This window comes from Dipodomys ordii, unplaced genomic scaffold (assembly GCF_000151885.1).
Source record: "Dipodomys ordii isolate 6190 unplaced genomic scaffold, Dord_2.0 Scaffold60, whole genome shotgun sequence".
Taxonomy (NCBI): domain Eukaryota; kingdom Metazoa; phylum Chordata; class Mammalia; order Rodentia; family Heteromyidae; genus Dipodomys; species Dipodomys ordii.
This window is the reverse complement of record NW_012267276.1, coordinates 4,350,853-4,371,927: the sequence shown is the minus strand read 5'-3', so window position 1 is coordinate 4,371,927 and position 21,075 is coordinate 4,350,853.

Genomic DNA, 21,075 nt, shown 5'->3' with positions numbered 1-21,075 from the left:
GAAGGAAGGAAGGAAGGAAGGAAGGAAGGAAGGAAGAGTGGACTTATATGGATCAAGATGCATTGTACACATAAACTCCTTTGTTAAATTACAAAAATTTTCAATGCATAACCTAAAATTAAGCTAAGTAAGGGAAGAAGTGGATTGGGTAGGATGGGTGAGAATATTGAAAGGCGTGACAGTGATCAAGATGCATTGAATTCATAAACCGCGTCACTGAATGGCAACTCCTGTGTACAGCTACTTAAAAATAATAAAAATATTTTTAAAAAATATTGGGCTTAAAGGGCTAATGAGTATAGACCCAGTGTCTGATTCGAAATCCATACTCTTTCTGCCATAACCATCTTTGTAAACTTCATAGAAACACACGGATAAATCTTCGAATTTCTGAAATAGCCCAGGTGAAATCAGTCCAGCCCTGGATTCCCCGCTAAAGAGTAGAAAATCATGTCTGTGTGGTTAAAGAAGCAGGGGGCTTTTGTTACTTCTCTCTCCTCTGCTTCTCATCAGTTCCTTATTTCCTTGTGTCAGCGTTTTTTTTTAACATATTCTATTAAAGTCTACAGAGTGAGACTAAAGTGAGTTTATTTATGAATCATCTCTAAACTTGTCAGTTCAGAAGAGGACAAATGAACAACTGTTACACAGGATTTGTGCAATGAGAAAGACACAGAACGATCCAACAGTGATATTTCAGGCTTCACACTTCTATCCCTGTAATTAGAAAAGGCCCCATTGTGCATTTTACAGATTCATTAAACTGTGATGATGATACTAGCAACAATTAATTTACTATCAACAGTAAAAATTTTTGAGACTTTGTGTAAATACAAAAATGTGCAGTGTTGCCAGGCACCGGTGGCTCACGCTTGTAATCCTAGCTACTCAGGAGATTGAGATCTGAGGATCACGGTTCAAAGCCAGCCGGGGCAGAAAAGTCCATGAGACTCTTATCTCCAATTAACCACTAGAAAACCAGAAGTGGTTAACATCATCTTGTACTAGAGGTTACTGTAGTCATTAAACCTGTATTGAAATTTCATGATACTTTTTTAATGACTTTTTTATACTTCATGTTACTCCATTTAGTTCATATAAGTGATTATCAAATGCCATTGCAATATGTTATATACTATATGTTCTATATATTATATTCACTTAATCATCCAACAATGCAGATGGAAAGGATATAATCTCCAACATGGAATGTTTGAAACAGTAATAAAACAAAACACACAGAAAGTGTGAAGTTTTTAAATTCTCCTCTAGCAATTGAGGGAAAATCCTTAATCAAGAGAGGCAAGAACAAGCTAAATAGAAAGAGAAAAATTAAGCAGTAGAGAAATGCCGCCGATGTGTTTCAGGCCCTATTTATCCCAGAAACTACATTTCCTCTGCTTAATCCTGAGAGAGAGGGAAAGTCCATCCAACACCTATTAACCCACCCTTGCTCCAATGATACAAGGTAGTTTGAAGAAGGCAGCTAGTGTCAGCTCTGCATTAAACAATTTTGTCCCATAATTTGAAAGGAATAAACATAGTGACTTTGGTAAGCTCTTGTAGTAGAATAAAACCGATGACTGAATTTCTGTTGCAAATTTTATGTAGTTGCATAAAAATAGACTGGAATGTGCTATAATTACTATCTCAGTCTTAATATAAAAATGGGGGGGTAGCTTAAGGCCAATATAGATCAATTTAAATATATATATAGCCAGGCACCAGAGATTCACGCTTACAATCCTAGCTACTCAGGTGGCTAAGATCTGAGGATCAGGGTTCAAAGTCAAGCCTTGGCAGGAAAGTCCATGAGACTCATCTCCAATTAACCACCAGAAAACCAGAAGTGGTGCTGTGACTCAAGTGATAGAGTGCTTGCCTTGAGCTGAAGAACTCAGAGACAGTGCCCAAGCCCAGAGTTCAAGCCCTATAATGTCACAACAAAAGGATGTAAAGAGAAACCTAATACAACATGCTATTTCTTCAGCAACTTGACAAATTTTCATCCAGAACCTAGTAAGAAGGTATTGCTGGTCAATACCTAGCCAATACCCAATCCTGAACATTCTGGGTCATGAAAGCTACCATGCATTTATATGTTTTCTAGAGTAAAAGTGGATTGGATGACAACTAATCTATATTTAAGCATTCTCAATTTAGCTACTTGAAATATGAAGTTTATAAGAACATATTTAGTTCCTATCAGTATATTAGAACAGCTCAAAATCTTTCTATTCACATGTGGAATTTTTTCTTACTACTTGACTACTTTCTACTACATGCATAGTTGTCTTATTATCCTTGCCTTTCTTTAATTGTGCTAAAAGACTTCTATTGGTATTTCAGTCATCTGGTATTCATCAAGTAGGACATTTCCTTCACAAGGTTGACTGGCAAGCAAGTTCATTGTGATTTGGACAAGCTGTGTCCTTCCCAAATCTCCATGCTAGGTGTTGTAATGTTAGAATAGGAGTAAAATACATTGCATGCATTCATAGATGTTGCAATGAGGTCCTGAAAAGAAATGTTTCTATAAACAAGCACATAGATGCCTCAAGCTTCTGCTCACAATTCAGGCCACTGTTTTGGAAGAACATCAATACCAAACTTCAATCTCTATTATAAAGCTGTAGTTATAAAAACAAGTTGGCACTGGTGCATGAACAGGCCTGAGGACCAATGGAATAGAACTGAAGACCCAGAAATTAACCTGCAGACCTATGGCCACCTAATCTTTGATAAGGAAGATGGAAGAAAGACAGCCTCTTCAACAAATGGTGCTGGCAGGATTGGTTATACGTGTACAGAAAAGTGAAATGCTCCAAGTAGAGCAAAGACCTCAAGGTAAGAGCAGATACCCTGAAAATATTACAGGAAGGGATAAGGGATATAGGGCTCCTTGTAGGCCCAGGTCAAAACTTCCTCAAAAAAGATCCAGACACACAGCAAATCAAAGAAAGACTGGATAAATGATTGCATTAAACTGCAGAGCTTCTGCCTGGCAAAGGACATAGCTAGCGAGATAAATAGAAAGCCCACAGATTGGAAGAAGACAGACAAGGGCTTCATATCTAAAATATTCTTGGAGCTCAAAAAATCAAACCCTCCAAAAACAAATCCTATAAAAAACAAACACCCCATTAACAAGTGAGCTAAAGAATTAAAGAGAAACTTCTCTGGAGAGTAATAAAAATAGCCAGTAGACACATGAAGAAATGCTCAACATCTCTGGCCATAAAAGAAATGTGAACCAAAACTACATTGAGATTACACCTCACCCCAGTTAGATGGCCATTATCAAGAAAACAAATAATAATCCATGCTGGTAGAGATGTGGCCAAAAGGGAACACTCTTGGTGGTGGGAATGTAAACTTGTTTAGCCATTCTGTAAAGCAGTATGGAGGTTCCTCAAAAGATAAATATAGAGTTCCCCTATGAGCCAGCAATCTCACATTTACCCAAATGATCATAAACAAGGTCACACTAAAGTTACCAGCACAACTATGTTCATTACAGCATTGTTTACCATAGCTAAGCTATGGAACCAACCCAGATGCCCCTCACAGATGAATAGATCAAGAAAATGTGGTATATATACACAATGGAATTCTATGCTTCCATCAGAAAAAAATGATATTACCCTATTATTAAGGAAATTGAAAGACTTGGGGAAAATTATAAGTGAAGTAAGCCAGACCCAAAGAAACACAGGCTCCATGGTTTACCTCATTTGTAATAATTAGTGTAAATCTAGGATAGTCCTAGCAGAGGATCTCAATAGCTCAATAGCTTTGTACATTTGACCATACAAAACAATGCTAATCAAAATGAACTCCAAGATATGAAAACAAGAGGATATTTTGTGTTTTTTTAATGCTCTATGTGAAGTTCTTTTTTTTTTCTTTCATTTTGTTTTCTTTTCCTTTGGTTTATCCCCTGTTGTCACTGTTTTTGATTTTGGTACTCTGTGTCTTGTATGTATATTTATCTGATTTGGGGAGAGGAAGGGGAATCGCAAAATTATGAGACGAAGGACAAAGGATGAACCAATGCAATAGTGATACTCATAAGACACTATGTTGGAAAAAGAACTTTACAACTGGGCAGGGGAGGGAAACAGGTAAAAGGGAAAATAGGGGAAATCGAGAGAAGAGGCAACACTGTTAGACAAGAAATGTACTCACGACCTTACTTATGTAGTTGTAGCCCCTTTGTACATCACCTTGACAAAAAACTAAAAGTTAAAAAAAATAAAAAAATACATTTAAAAATTCAAATTTCAAGTCAAAATTAATAGTAGCACATTTACATTTTGAGATGGCCTCATCCTTCAATTTATATGGTAAAGTTTATTTTCTGTTTGGTTCATTAATTTTTTATATATTTTAGATAAAATGAAACATCTACTACCCTTCGATCTAAGATAAATTAGGAAAATTGTGTATAATGGGAAATAAATTTGGTTCATATAAAATGTAAAAATAAAGGGGTGGGGCACTGTATCATTCTATCCATATTCCATGAAAGTTGTTCCTCTTCAAGACTGCAGGACATGTTTACACTGAAAATTCTGCCAGCCTGCCTTTCTCATTTTCCACAGACACCTTTAATGTGCTCCCTTGCAACACCTCTAACTGCAGGTAGTGTCTCATCAGCGAAGCCATTTTTGAGCCATAATGAAAGAAATGACTAATCCCTCTTCTCTTCATCCATCACATACTATTTTGGCTTCTGTCACGCATCCAGTTTACAGACTCATGCTTTCAGAATCTACAAAGTAATAGAAATGAGGGAAGAGGTAGGGTAAAAGCCACAAATTGGAGTTACCACAGACTGGACAAAGTTTGTCCAAATAAAATACTGTCATCAGTCTGTATCCATGCAGCATTGCTTCCCCGTCCCTTTGTGAAAACCAAAATCCAGGGATGATCATGTACTTATATCAAATGGCACAGTATTTGAATACAAGCTATACACATTATTTAAGTCATCTCTTGGAATATTTATGAAAGCTAATACAAAGTAAATACTATGTAAATAGCATATTTTTTCACAGAATTATGACAAGAAAAATACCTTTACACATTCAATCCAACAGAAAGGCTTTCCAAATATTTTGAGATGAGCCAGTGGTGGCTCATGCCTGTAATTCTTCTTACTCTGGAGGCTGAGATTTGAGGATTGTAGTTGAAGCCAGGCTTGGCAGGAAAAACTGTGAGACTTTTACCTTTAGTTAACCATCAAAAAGCCAGAAGTGGAGTTGTGGCAGAAGTGGTAAAGCTCTAGGCATGAACAATAAAGCTTAGGGACAGTGCCCAGGCCCTGAGTTCTAGCCCTAGAACCAGCACTAAAAGAAAAAAAAATTGAATTGATAATTTTTTAAAGGAGAATTAAAAATATGCTAAGATATTTAGCGTTACAGCTTTGCATAAGGTCATGGCTGTATGTGGCCCCCTCATTCCTCTTTGAAACACCAACAGAGGTAGAGAAAGGTGTGATTTTCTAGTTTCTGAAAGTCCCCTCCTGTTTAAGTGCTAACACAAATGACAAAGTGGCCACACAAATGGGAAAGTCCCAGTACTGCCTGAAAAGGAAGGGAAGAGAGTCACACGTTTACTTCTCTGCCAGCACTGTTTTGTTTGTTTGTTTCCATCTTGATGTTCATCACCATCAATAGTCACTTCTTCCTCATAGTCTTTACCTCATTTGAAAGAAGAATGCCTTTAAAGCTATACATTTTTATTATCAAGTAGTGACGTACACCTGACACTGGGGGAAAAACCCCACCATTGGAGACCCAAGGACAGAAATATTTCTTTCTGTTTCCCGTACACTTTGGGTGAAATTCTGTACATTAGACCCTTAGTATATACACTAATATATGGGTTCAATGAAGCTACCATTGAAAAAAGACTGTGCATAATCAGGCTGCATTGAGTGTAGTGTTGTACTGCGTATATTTGATTCACTTTTTTCTCTAGCACTTCTCAACTTGTACTAAAGACGAGCCACCTTTCAACAAGTCTACAACTTTCATATGATCAATTAAGCACCTCAACTTTTACTTAGCTTTCTGGGTACCCTTTGATTTGTGAGAAGCACTACTTTTTTTTCCAAAAAATTAAGGGCAGGGAAATAATGGATTAAACACCACTAATGTTAACACAGGACTGAACAAAGATGCAGCATCCACTGTGCATCCACTGATGCATGCTTGGAAATTAAAAGGTTTTGTTTCTTACATTTCTCTTAATTTTGCAAAAATCTACTTATAAAAGACAATGAAGTCTCATAAGCAAAACAAAACTTATTTAGTGAAAATCACATGTAATAAATCCACATATTAGGCATCTTTTGAAAATGCCAGATACACTTATTTCTAACGGCCTACCTAGTTTATAGGCAAGAATAGTGTTGAGTGGCAGAGTATTAACAAGCGTTAGAGGAAAGTAATACATTTAATTTCAGTGCCAAAACTGAAAAATCCTAAATTCTGAATCCTTCAGTTTACTCCACTTTCTTAAATAAGCATCAGACACAGGCAGCAAAACCGTGATCTTCACAGTGCAGTTATTGATCAGATTCATTTCCATGCATTGAAGTTATTCTTTAAGCCACGTAACATTTTTTATTATCTTCAAGTAGTTGCATGCATTGAATTTAAATGTGTTTAGATATTGAAAGCACTCTTCATTTTGCCAAGACCCTACTAAACCTTATTGTCTTATACCCAAATGTTTTCCTGTGTTTATATTAGGTGTCTTCCCCTGAAGGCATTTGATTTTGAAATATATGGAGGAAAGAAGAAAAATGAGCTTTTGTATATGTGTGTGATACTAAGAAGCAAAAGCAGGGCCTCATGAGGCTAGGCAAGCACTCCATGAATATCTCCATCCTCAGCCTAAAAATGAGATTTGGGGTCTCTGTTTTGTTTGGTTTTACAGTATAGTTTCATTTTCATCTTTTTTATTGTACAAGATAATGGGCTTCATTATGACATTTCCACATATGCACACAATGTCCTTACATCTTATTCACCTGTCACTAACCTTTGCTCCTTCCTCCCTCTAAATAGTCCACCATGTACGTTCACGACCAATTGGTTTATTTTCATGTATCTAGATCTACAAACAAGTGAAAACATGCAGTACTTGTCTTTATCTACTTAGCTTATTTTGTTTAACAAAATGAGCTCCAGCTCTTCTTTTTTTTTTTAAAATAAGACTGCTACTTTCTTTCTTTTTTTTTGGTCGGTCGTGGGGCTTGAACTCTGGGCCTGGGCGCAGTCCCTCAGCTCTCCAGCTCAAGGCGAACGCTCTACCACTTGAGCTACAGCGCCACTTCCTCCAGCTCTTCTTATATGTAAATGATCACAAGAATGCATGTTGTATCTACAAAATAAAAATCTGAACATGAGACCCAGTTACTAGTTCTGTTCTAATTGGCAATAAGTGAAAATCTTTGAACTTTAGTTTCTTTGTGTATGAAATGGGTAAATTATTTCAGAGGGTTTCTGTAAAGACAGACTAAAAAAATGTTTTCAAATGCACTTGAGACATAAGAAATACTAAAATGTCACTATTAATGTATCATCCTACATTGGATTCCCCAGAAAACAGACCCCAAGAGAAAGCTAGCACGATCTCAGAAAGCAGGAAGGTGAGAAGGGAAAATTAGAAGGAGAGAGTCACTAAATGCAGGTATGTGCTTTCATCCATCAGTACAGGCAACTGGTGCTCAGTTCTCTAGGGTGTCCTAAGAATATTTATTAAATGTATCTGAAAAGTACCCATCGGTACAAAAGACAGAAGCATTTATCCCTGAATTCTGTTTCTACTCATTATTCATGAGTATAAACTCATTTACACTTCTATTTTGCAATATACAAATGTTGAGAAAATGTACTCTTGTGAGTGAGTGTGTGTGTGTGTGTGTGTGTGTATGTGTGTGTGTATGTGTATGTGTGTCTCATGGCCTTTCCCTCTCCAACTGACTTTGAACTGTAGTCCTCAGATCTCAGCCTCCTGAGTAGCTAGGATTACAGGCATCAGCCACTAGCACCCAGCTGTGTTCCCTTTTAATATTGAAACACCTATAGGGAAGAAAGCTGTATAGCATAGGCCCAAATCAAGAGGTTATTAGGTTGCTTCTCCTCAAAACAACCAAGGCCTACTTGAACCTGGTCACCACTATACTGTCTGGAGAACAAAGCAGGGCTGAGACTCACAAAATTACACCCATGATTATGGGTAATTAACCATATAGGTTTCCCAGCATACCCTATATTTTACCAGAAGAGCTTTAACATAGCTCACAGCAATAATGAGTACAATATAAAGGAAGAAAATATTCATTCTCATGTATATACGTTCTAAAAAGTTTTACTAACTGAAATAAACTGTTTCAATTGTGCCTAATTTCTCGTTTTAGGTCTCAGCTTTCGGAGTTTATGATGTGCTTTCTAAGTAATACATGTATGTTCCTATCTCCTTTGTAAGTACAATCAACATGTCTACTTTCCTCAGCCTTTCATACCCCTTCTATATAACAGCAGTGTTTAAGGGATAATCCAATCATGCCTGGAACATACATCATCAGCAAAATGGATCTGTCCATTTTGCTTCCAAGTCTCATATTCTCCTTCTGTTTTAATCTATATCCCCCTCACCTCCTTCCATTCTAACCCTGCAAATTAGCTAATTGTCATAAATGAACATTGATCCTACCCATGAGAAATTAGATTCTATGCAAAAAAATGATAGGTTTCCAATAAATGCCTGGTGTCTTACAGTTCATTAAACATAAAAAAATTTATCATTAGAACAAGGCATAAGGGAAGATTTGTAGACTTATTTTCTCAACTCACTGTCTCGCTCTGAAGGCAAGAAATTCTTAAATTGTGCCTGGATTAAAGATGAAAAGAAATCCCATGAAGGAATAAAATATGAGCCAAAATGTTCCCATCTGGCTTCAGCTCCTTTCAGAGTATGTACTTCGAGAGAGAAAGTTCTGGCAGTTCAAAACCGGGTTAGGAAGGTCTCTTGGATGAGATTCTCAATCGTTACTGGAAAATGACATGACCAGATGTCTCCCTTCTTCTCTTATATTCCCTAAATAGATCAAAGTTTTCACATAAATTAAAAGGAAAAGGATAGGAAGGAAATATCTCTCAAACCTGCTGGGAAATAGGCCAATCAACAATCTTGCTGAAATAAACTCGTGATTTCTCTTAATACACCCAGCCCTTCCAGAAACCATTTAGAAACAAGAGGAAAAGTCAGGTCCACTTTCCTTTCAAAGGCTAAAGAGTCTTGTACTTTGATAAAGCTTGTTTATATGAAGTTCCTAATAGGTCCATGAAAAAAGTATTTTTATTGTTCACTCTTCAAAACAGAACATTATCAGCCACCTATATAAAATCTGGTTCTATAGAATTCAAACACTACACACATTTGCCTCATTCAGTAAGTACTGAAAAACCACTGTACCCAGTGTCTAGCCTGGCTAAAATGGAGAATAGCCAAGGAAATATAAGGCCTGAAGGGATTATGAATGCATTTTTTAAAACAAAATAAAAATACCTTACTGATATGGTTAAAACCAACAAGGCATAGATTTAAAAAACATTTTTAAAAAACCCCTAACTCTCTGTAACTTCCAGAGTAAGCCTGGGTGAAACAGTACTTAAATCTGAACACATTCCTAACTTCAGTGTGCAGTGGGTGACAGTCACTACTATGACTCAAGCCCCACCATGTAAAATATTTTCATACTAATAATCTCATTTTCCCTCCCTTAATTATTGTGGAAGGGCCTCGATCTCCACCAAAGACCAAAAGATGGTAGAAATAATAGAGGAAGTCTATTTTTGGAGAACCAAGACAGTAAAGGAGTCCCTGCCTCATAGAATGTGAAATTCTTTCAAAAAACGGATAGCAGACGCCACTTCTGGAAAAGCTGTACATAGAACACATGGTTTTTAGAGCAAATTTTCTGTATGCTTGCCTCAGTAGAAACATTTTTAATAATTCCTAGTTTAATTCCTTGAGACACCATGTCACCTGTTTTGAAGCAACTTTAAGGTACCAAGGGCATTAAGTGCCAGAAATTATAGTTTTGAGTTTAGAGCCGATGTCATCTACTGAAGCCGTTTGGATATTCAATTAGTGAACTTAGCTCATTCATTCTCCCTTTGAACTCTCGCAGGAATCGTCAAATTGGGCACTCACATCCAGGTTTCTAAAGAAGTAAATTTCACATGACATACATGAAACAAAGAAGGACATACATTCCATTCATGAATCCAAATGAGGCTCCACCATCCTTTGTAGTAAAAAAAAAATATGAATGGTAGCAGGTGCTATTCTGGTAATGGTCCTCTTGGCCTGAACATTGGCCACCAAAGGTCTCTACTTATAACACCCTAGAGCTATGTCTGTTTCTATTCATGAAATAGGAGATGTGGCAAAGTCAGTATGAGTATTTCTAGCGAGGAGAGAACATATTTAGGGTCTGATCCTTTTCTCCTTCTCCTAGAGTCAATAAATTGATGAATTCATAACGTATGAAATGCACAGTGCAAAGTGTTCATGTATTTCATTATGTATATCTGAAAACAACCCTATCAAGGAGTTACTATAATTGTCTGTCTTAAAGAAATAGAAGCACAGAGCCAGGCACCAGTGGTTCACACCTGTACTCCCAGCTACTCAAGAGGCTGAAGTCTGAGGATCTAAGTTCGAAGCAAGCCCAGGCAGGAAAGTCCCCAAGACCCTTATCTCCAGTTAAGCCCACCAAAAGCCAGAAGTAGAGCTGTGGGCTCAAGTAGTAGAGTAATAGCCTTGTGCAAAAGAAGCTCAGAGACAACAACTAGGCCTTGAGTTCAAGCTCCAAAACCAGCCTCCCAACCTCCCCCCAAAAATAAAGCAGAAATTGAAGCACAGATTTCACACCTGAGATTATGGTGTTAAGAAATTTCTCACAACAGGCCTTGAACTCAGGCAGTCTAATTCCAAAACTCACACTCAAGATACAACCTAACATGATCTCTTACTCTCAGACCTCTTGTTTAATAATGTCTCTTGCAAGATTACGTAGGATTCAAAGCTAGTTATTAATTGCGTGCTTGCTTTCTAAGACCTCCTGAGAATTTTTTATATGGATGCTCCAACTTCTTTGGTGAAAGTGGGTAATTTTTTAACTCTGCTGAGAAATACAACTAACTGTATTGCAATCACTCAAAATAATGTATTCTCTATATTCTTATTTTGTTTTTGCTTTCCAGTAGGCAATTCTATGATAACATTTTTTGAACTTTCCCCTCCATGAAGAAGTCATGGTTCTTATTTACACTCCAAAATAGATTATGGTTGGTGGGTTTGAATATAGTTTGTTCCCACCAAAACACACAGCAAAGTTGAATTGCTCTTGCTCTGGTAATGGGAGGTAGAGCCTTTTAAGAAATGATTAGCTCATAAACAGGGGTTCATGTCATTCCCATAAGACTGGATTAGTAGATTGTCAAGACCAGCTGTAAAACCAGTCTGTCCCTTGTTGTTATATCAGCACAGGCCCACTGGCCCATCCACTTTTATGCTATGTCCTGACACAGCCTGAGCTCAAAAGTTATGGCCAGTGCCCTGCCCTTGGATTTGTCAAACTCTAGAACTGTGATCTAAACAACTCATTTCCTTTGTAAGCCAATCATATTAAGTATCCTATCAGTAAAGCAATGGTTTAATTGAAAATGTGACCATTCCTGAAAATACAACACCCCTTCTCTCTCAACTGCCATCCTTTCCAGCTTAGCAATGTGATATATATACATATGTGTGTGTATATATAATGTGGATATATATATATATATATATATATATATATAAAACAGCCAAAGTATCTTGAACAATCGAGAGAAATGACACAAAAGATAGAAACAGGTGCTGATAGTCATCCAGAAGACATTAGCTCACTCTCTTTCCCATCTAATGTTTAACTGTGACTATTCGATCCTGTTGACTGGAATTACACTCTCTCTTGCTACATATTCTCATTCTATCACTACTACCCTGCTTAATCTACAAATGACTTTTATCGTTCTTTCAAGACTGAATTTAAAATAAAAATCAATACAAAAGTGGCAAACATATTTCCAGGGAAATGTAAGTATTAAAGTCCATAAGCTTCTCCATTTCTCCAAATACACATTGCAAAAAACAATGAAGAGAATTATTTAGAATTTAACAACAACAACAACAAAGATGACAAGCCCATTAAAGTTACTTCTTACAGAAGCATGTGGAAGTTAGTACTGGAAGGGGAAGTTAATATTCTCAGCCATTCCCCATCACCACCAGTGCTTTTCTCTATGTGTGTTCAGGGAAGCTGACTAACCCTCCATCTTCAAGAACTGAATGTTAATCAAACTGATCAGATCATGTTGATTCTGTGCCAATGGCTAGTTTAGATATGAGCACAGAAATCTACCCCACCCAACCAGAGAATACAAAATTTGCTGGCAATAGTCTACCATTTGTTAAAAAATGGATATAATTCAAGCACTTTCTTCTCCCTAGCCTTTGATATTGTTTTATGTAAAGTTGAAGTGCTGGGATCTGTCATAGCCATTTTGAGAATACGACTATGGTAAAAAGCTGATTTGTATTCTTGATATCCCTGAGTTACTGACTCACCCAATCCTAAAACAGCCTTCAGGTAGTTTATACTATAACAAATGCAGATATAACAAAATAGATATAATAAATGTTCTTCATTATAGAAATCCATTTCATTAAGCTATTCTGTTCCATACAGCTAAAACCAAATATAATATAACTTCATAAAGAGAAGAACCTAAACAAATTTTAGTACCTACTATAATGTCAGACCACACGCGTGTGTGCATGCACACACACACACACACACACACAAACACCAAATCCTGTTAAGTTATATATATATATATATATATTAGATATTATCGCCCTCATATTTTAGATAAAGAAACATGGAAAAGCATACAGCTAAAACCAAATATAGAGATGCATAGCTTCATAGAGGAACCTAAACAAATTTTAGTACCTATTATAATGTCAGACCACACACGTGTGTGCATACACACACACACACACACACACACACACACACACACACAAACACCAAGTCCTGTTAAGTTTATATATATATATATATATATATATATATTAGATACTATCACCCTCATATTTTAGATAAAGAAATATGGAAAAGCAGCTCAAAAGTTATATTGCTGACAAAAGCAATATTAAAGCCAGGCACCTGTAGCTCATATCTGAAATACTAGCTACTCAAGGGGCTGAAATTTTAGGATTAGAGATCAAAGACAGTCTGGGAAGGAAAGTCTATAAGACTTTATCTCCATTTAACCACCAAAAAGCCAGAGGTGGAGATATGGCTTAAGTAGTAGATCACTAGCTTTGAACAGGAAAGCTTAGAGATAGCACCTAGACCCTGAGTTCAAGCCCTGTGACCAAACAACACACACACATACACACAACCACACACACATGAGGGCTAGAAGAAATAAGGAAAGGTATTAAAATAAGAGAACATCTAAAACAAGAAAAGAGACAGAAAGAAGAAAAGATGAGAAAGGGAAAAAAAGAAAAGAAGAAAGATATTCTAACAAGTTGAAAGAATCTCTGTTAGATACCTAGCTTGAAGGCCAGAGTACCATTTTCTCCTCCTTTAAATAGGGAGTTAGAACTCCTACATCTCTCTTACAGCCTTGAATTTCTTTTATTTTAGATTCCCTTTGACTTAGGATACAGTAAATAAGGCTTGAGTTCTTTATCTTGCCAATTAGGCTGAGAGTATCAGACCCTGAACAAAACTCTGACACAAATGAGAATTTTAAACGATGATGAGCCACTACATGTCAAGTGGCAGGGGGTGACTCAGTGTTGTGTTTGTTGATAACTTGTCCACATCAAGGAGAAGGAGCCCATTTGCAGGCTCATTTCTGCCATGTGGTTCAGGTTCCTTCTCTGAGATGTCATCTGAGCATCACACTGCTTATTTTCATGAGTAATGGGTATTATACTTAATAAAGTCTAATGTCTGTTCTCTCAACATTTGCTTAGTGACCTAAGGAGACCTCAAATCTACAGTCAGCAAACCTAAAATAGGTACAAACAACACTGTTGATAGTACTACTTTAAAATAGTTTAACACAGAAAACAAATTTGTAATTTAAGTAGATAAAAGTATGCGCAGACCCAGCACATAAATATGTGCTGGCAGTATTGAAGTCCAGCCTTTGAATATTGACATTCTGTAGGTCAGGTCCCGTGCATTATCTAAACTTCCTTCGGTTTAACTCCCTTCTGATATTAACAGATGTTAAAAATATATCTCTGTAAGCATAGAGATCTCTGCTAGCTCTTTCAAACCTGACTCACAAGTTCAGTCTGCACACTGTGTGACATCCTACAGGCCCTACTACCTCAGGCAATCTTATGGATTTTTCTGCCTTAGATATGTCTGTGGCACAAATAGTTTCTCTATAAGATCAATACAATGTTAACATTAGCTTTATCTTTGGTATATTGGTGCATTGATGCTGTGTGTTAGAGAAGATAGTACTGCTAAACTTTGGTTTCAGAAGCACTGTCACCCAAAGAGGAATCATCTAATGTATCCATTGGCTAGAGCAAATATGCTAAAGACCTAAAACAAGACCTAAAACAAGATTATGAATGAAATTCGAGAGGTAGCAACTGGCCTACTTTCTTTTCTTAATAATGGTTCCCAACTGTTAGTTATGAGATGTGGACTAACATGGTGATTAAAAGAAGAGGAGGCAGCATGTGTAAACACTTGCTCTACACAAATAAGGACTTCCAGCACCGGTGCTGCAAGCAAGGCCACTTTTACTCAACTCTGATTATGCATGACCTAATAACTCTGAAATAATGTCAGACTGCTTTTTGCCAGGAGCCCAGATGAAAATTTATGTGGGAAACCTCCCGGTTTTAAAATACTGGCAACTATCTAATAGTTTTTTTTTTAATATTTTCAGGACCAAATACATAGCTCAGCAAGTCAAACTCAGCCTTGTACCATTGGTTGCCACTTCTGATATTAAGTGTTACAAAGATTTACTCTCCTGAGTTGTGCATGAAGGCATATCTCTGTGCAATGTAAGGCAATAAATATCATATGCTGCAAGCAAAAGTGCCCCTTCCTCTCCTGTGAGCTGCAGAAATCTTGCCTATTAAAGGAGTTCCTGGTACTAATCTTGAATAAAACCTACTTTCTTAGCCTGCTGAGGATCAAGAGTGATCCTCGCACAAAACAGCTAATAATTTTAGGCCCAGATTCTATAAAGTTACTCAGTTCCCTTTTTGAGCTATTTCAATCACTTTCCAACCAATCTTCAAAGACTCTCTCATCGATGTCTTCCAAAACTATTTAAATCTCTTTCGGAAACTAGAATGTGTGAACCCACCGGGAAACTACTTTAAGGTAGTACCTTGAGATTCAAGTTTGATATTCTATTAGAAAATTAGCAAGACATTTCTTAGTAGTCCAATCAGCACTAGAACCCAGCCACACAAACAACACAGCTTCATACCTACTATCTTTGAAAGAATGAGAGCTATGCCCGGAACATCTAGATTTCTTTCTGCTTATTAGGAAAGATAAAACATTTGTACAGAATGTCATGCAAAACAAATGGATAGCATCCTTTTCCAAGGTAAGACACTAAGATTCGTTCTGTCGGTATTATAACTCTGTGTTTGTTCTAGGTAACAACATCTGAACAACACTATCTGCAGCAATTCTGAGCACGCAACAGTAGAAAAGCCCCAGAAGGCAGTAAAGGTAGGGACAGTTTCTTTTTTATTTCAATATGTTTGTTAATTGTAAAAATACTGTACCGAGGGGTTACAATTAACAATTACATGAGTAAAATAAGGAGTACATTTCCTATCGAGCATTGTTGCCTCCTCCTTTGTTTTTCCCCTACCATCCCTTCCTTCCCACCTCACCAACTACTCCTGCACACCGCCCCCCCCCCGCTGAAGTTGTAAAGTTCGTTTTCAACATAGTGTCTTGTGCATCTCATTATTATAATGGGTCAACTTGTATCCCTATTTAAGCATTTTGTTTTTCCAGTAGGGACAATTTCTTAGCAAATATGAATAAAGGCAAGTGTCCAAAGACTGAACTATATTTCCCCAGAAAGAAATTCTAATTTTGGGAACAGGGAAAAAAAGAAGAGGGAGGGGGAACTTTCAATTCTTTTTTTTTTTCTAAAACTGAAATAGTTCTGGTTGGTTACCCATTTGTTTGTAGTTAGATCAGCCTTTCTGAAATTAAGGAAGATTATGAAATTATTTGCTTTTGATCTTATAGCAATAACTAACATTCATTTATTCTTAGAAAGTTGTAGTACTCATTCAATCCTCAGATCTACAATGGTAGATGGTATTATGCCCATTAAGGATGAATGAAAAGTGAGGCCAGGTAAGTAAATAACATTCTCAAGGACATAGACTAAGAGAGGCAGACTCAAGATTTTAATCCAAGTTACATTTCTAAACTCAGAGCTCCCATTCTTAACATCTCCCGAAGATACTTAACTCTTTTGCTCTTTTGAAGGATCACAATCACTTTATATACCATCTCTCTGCTATTACAAATCTCATTTTTTCTTACCACAGATTTCCAAGGTAGCAAGCCTGAGAGCTTCCTTCTAGTGTCATCTTCGGATATCAAGTTAAATTTAAATTTTCAGCTCATTTTTCTCTCCTCAATATCCCTACATTTCAATTTCTACTAATAGTGCTTACCCAATGAGGCAGTTGGATAAAAAGATGTTTGAGAGGGGCTGGGAAGGTGGCTCAGTGGTAGAGTGCTTGCCTTGTATGCATGAGGCCCTGGGTTGGATTCCCCAGTATCACATAAGCAGAAAAAGGCAGAAATGGTGCTGTAGTTCAAATGGTAGAGCGCTAGCCTTGAGCTGAAGAGCTGAAGGACAGTGCTCAGGCCCAGAGTTCAGGCCCCATGACTGACAAAAAAAAATTTTTTTAAATATGTTTGAGAAACTATTGTGTCATTTTCTCACATACACAAAAAATATATATGGTCTTGTCAAAACTAACAAATTGATAAGAAAGAAATGATCCAAAAAGTCATGGAACTCATTGTTAGCTCTTCATCAAATTCAGGATGGCCCCGGAAAGCATTAAAGCAAATCTAACAAGTAAGGAGAGGGTTTGAAACTATGTTCAGAGTTAGGAGAGACAAATACATTTATAAATTGAGCTGATCCATCCTCAACCTTTACAAGTCAGAGAGTCCCAAGCAGACAAAATCCTGGCCCCAAGCTATAGATGTAAGGTAATGCTGGGCCAGATCTATGCCTGGCACTGGCTGAATGGCCATCTATCTGATAGCATTTTCTCTCTCCAAGCTAGGAGAAAAAATGAGTCACTTGACTAAATACATGGTAGACAAACACTCTAAAAAGGAAGCAGTCATGTCCCGACAAACAAAAACTAGAGTTGGCTCAGATGACATAAAATTTTTAACATGAATCATTGAATATTAAATTATATCTAAAATACCATACTATATATTGGCTGTTTAATCATGCCAGGATTTCAGAAGGTACCTTGCACCATATATTAACACTCATAAGATATTCAGATAGTTTTTAAGGCAGTAATCTTTTTCTGAATAGTTACAAATGATGTCAAGGGGACCTATTTGTGCATACTCTTACCTATCACAGCCATTTCACCTAGTGATACCAAAAACTGTGGAATAACACAAATGGCCAAAAAGAAAAGCATTGATGCTTTTTTTATGGTCGTTAATTACTCGTAACAGAAGAGTTGCCCTGTAACAAAGTAATTTATAATATAGTACATCTTGATCAATGTCACGCCTTTCAACATTCTCACCCATCCTTCCTAACCCATTCCTTCCCTTCCTTTTCCTAATGTCGTTAAGATATATATGTTTTGCCCTTGTACAAAGCAGTTGTGATGCATCTTGATCTGTGTCACCCTGCCAACATCTTCCCCCTCCTTGACCCACCCCTTCCCTTACTTTTATTAATTTTGTGGTGCTGTATATACAATGAATTCTTTTTTGTGTGGATCTGCTTTTAAATAAGTTTTTATTGTGAAAATACCATACAGAGGGGTTACAATTACATGAGCAAGGTAATAGTACATTTCTTATCAAGCATTGTTGCCTCCTCCTTTGTTTTTCCCCTACCATCCCTGCCCTCCCATCTCCACAACTACACCCTTCCCCCACCAAAGTTGTAAAGTTCATTTTTCGACATAGCATCTTGTGCATCTCATTGTTGAATGGGTCCACCTGTATCTCTAAACAATTTGTTTTTTTCCCTTCCCATCCCCAAATTATACCAACATCAAATACAGTGAAAACAGGAGTTGTACCATGGGAGAGAGACATCCAAAGCAACAAGAAAAATCACTTTATAAATATGTTAGAAACAATAGCAAGAAAGAAAAAAAACTACTTGTATCCTTATCTTGGCTGCAGTCTCCTCATCTCCTCCTTTGATTTCAAATTTAATTTTTATTTGCATTGCTCTTGACACTGTTTGTGAAACACATGTCTTTTGCAAACAACTGCTATTTGCCATATTGACAGGCGGCTCCATGTGCTCAAAGGAAGCTTTGTAAATGTGGTCTGAACTCTTCCCACACTGTTGCTCTCAGTTTTCCCACTGTCATTTTGAAATTGCTCCTTGAAAAAAAAAACATGATGGATAGTTCTAATGAGACGAACAAGCTTCTGAGATCTCAGGATTTAAGCATCTAGGATTTGAGAGAGTTCCATCAAGTAAAGGCGCTGAAAGGTAACTGATATTATTCCTATTACCACATGGGCACATCCTACCCCATCCATTGTTTAATCATTAATAAGTGCCATTGTCATTTTGCTAGAAGTCATGTGACATCCCTTCAGAGCAAGAGTTAGGAGATTGGGATTCAACCTTTGCTTGTACCCTTGGACCAATTATCCACTTCTTCCTTATTTACCTTGCATCGGAGCAAGGACCTGAACAAGCACATGTGCTGACCTTAGAGGTCCTGTCCTAATTTAGCCTTTTATAATTGTCCTGTCATCTTCAGGAAAGTAGAATATACAGCTTCAGAGGAAGAATCAATCGGCACAACCTTTCTCTAGGACAACTTGGCAATATATATTGAGGCTAAAGATGCCCATTCTCTTTCAGAGAGCATCATCTCTAGGATGCCCACAAAAACTCTTAAACAAGGAAATTTACATTACATACAATGACCCCAAAAAATGGAAACCAATATCTAGTACATAGGAATTGGTTAATTCCTCTACACACATTTGATATATTTTGAAATCATTATAAAATGTTGTTGAATTATTAGAGAAGAGATGGCAGATTATAAATAAGCAACATTTACAAATTAGATCTAGCTTTTATGTATGAGAGAGAGCATATATTCTTTGTATCTCTGGACCTGGCTTACTACATTTATCATAATATTTTCCAGGTTCGTCCATTAAGCAGCATTGTTTTCAGGTTGTCATTGCCCAGTATTGAAATGCTCCGCACTGAAGGACACTTTGAAGTTTTATATGGGACAGAAAGCCAGAGACTTGGGTTATTGGACCAGAGGCCAAGAAACATTGCATTAGAGCCTAGTCCACCATAAGCACAACAGCGTAGACACTAACAGGAAGGGAGAGGCAAAGTGAATGAAACTGGCACAGGACAGATGCACAACACACAGGCAGTCTGACCTTCCATGCTCTGGGAGCAGCATGGCCCACTGGAGCTTATAAAGAATGAAGAGAGCAAGCTGGGCCTGCACTTGTAGAACAGCTTTCAGGCTTATGCCTAGCTTGACCCTATTTTTAAAGCAATAATTTTAACCTAAGTTACTCCATCTTGAGTATCAGTGGCAAAAAGAGAATGACTTCACATCTTGTTTATGCAAGTAAACAGGTACCATTCAGCAGCACACTTTGATAAACACAAATTGATAATGTATTTGTGCCAATAGCAATGACAATGGTAAATAAGACAAACCACATCAGAAACGCAAGGCAGGAACCTACCAGTCACACCAGACTCTGTGATTTTTGCAAATCTCTCACCTGAATTACATAAAAAGAAGGATATCGAACACTGGGACATGACAGCACACACAAAGCAGTCTTCAGATCATCTGCTTTTATGCATCGAAGATTGAGAGACAACTCCAGACTCTTTGGGGCTTCACACATAGAGAAACTGAGCAGATAATTACCTAGACATATATGACCTACCAAAAGGAATGAGACTAAGGTGTTAATAAAGACTCCCAGAAATGAACCCACAGACATATAGCCACCTAATCTTCGATACGCGAGCTAAAAAAAAATGGAAGAAAGACAGCCTCTTCAGTAAATGGTGCTGGCAAAATTGGTTAATCACCTGTAGAAAACTAAAGCTAGATGCTTATATATCACCCTGCAGACACACTGAAATTATTACAGGATGGAATAGGAGAAACCCTAGGTCTCATTGGCACAGAGCAAAATTTTCTTAATAGAGACCCAGAAACACAACAAATCAAAGAAAGGTTGGACAAATGTGATTGCATGAAGCTGCAGAGCTTCTGCATGGCAAAGGACACAGCTAGCAAGATCAATAGAAAGCCCACAGATTGGGAGAAAATCTTCATTAGCCATACAACAGACAAGGGTCTCATATCTAAAATATACTTGGAACTCAAAAAATTAAATCCCTCAACAACAAATCCTCAGAGAAACTACTGCACGATAAATAAGTGGGCTAAAGACTTAAAGAGAAACTTCTCTGAAGAAGAAATAAGATTTGCAATAACTATGTCTGAGACAAGCAGAAAAGGTCAGATAAATTGATGTTAGGCGAAATGAACCCCAAGATAAGGACTCAAAAGGTTTTTCTTGCTTGCTATTGCTTCTAACATATTTATAAGACAATTATTTGTTGCTTTGTATGTCCCTTCCCCACAGTATAACCCCTGTTTTCACTGTATTTG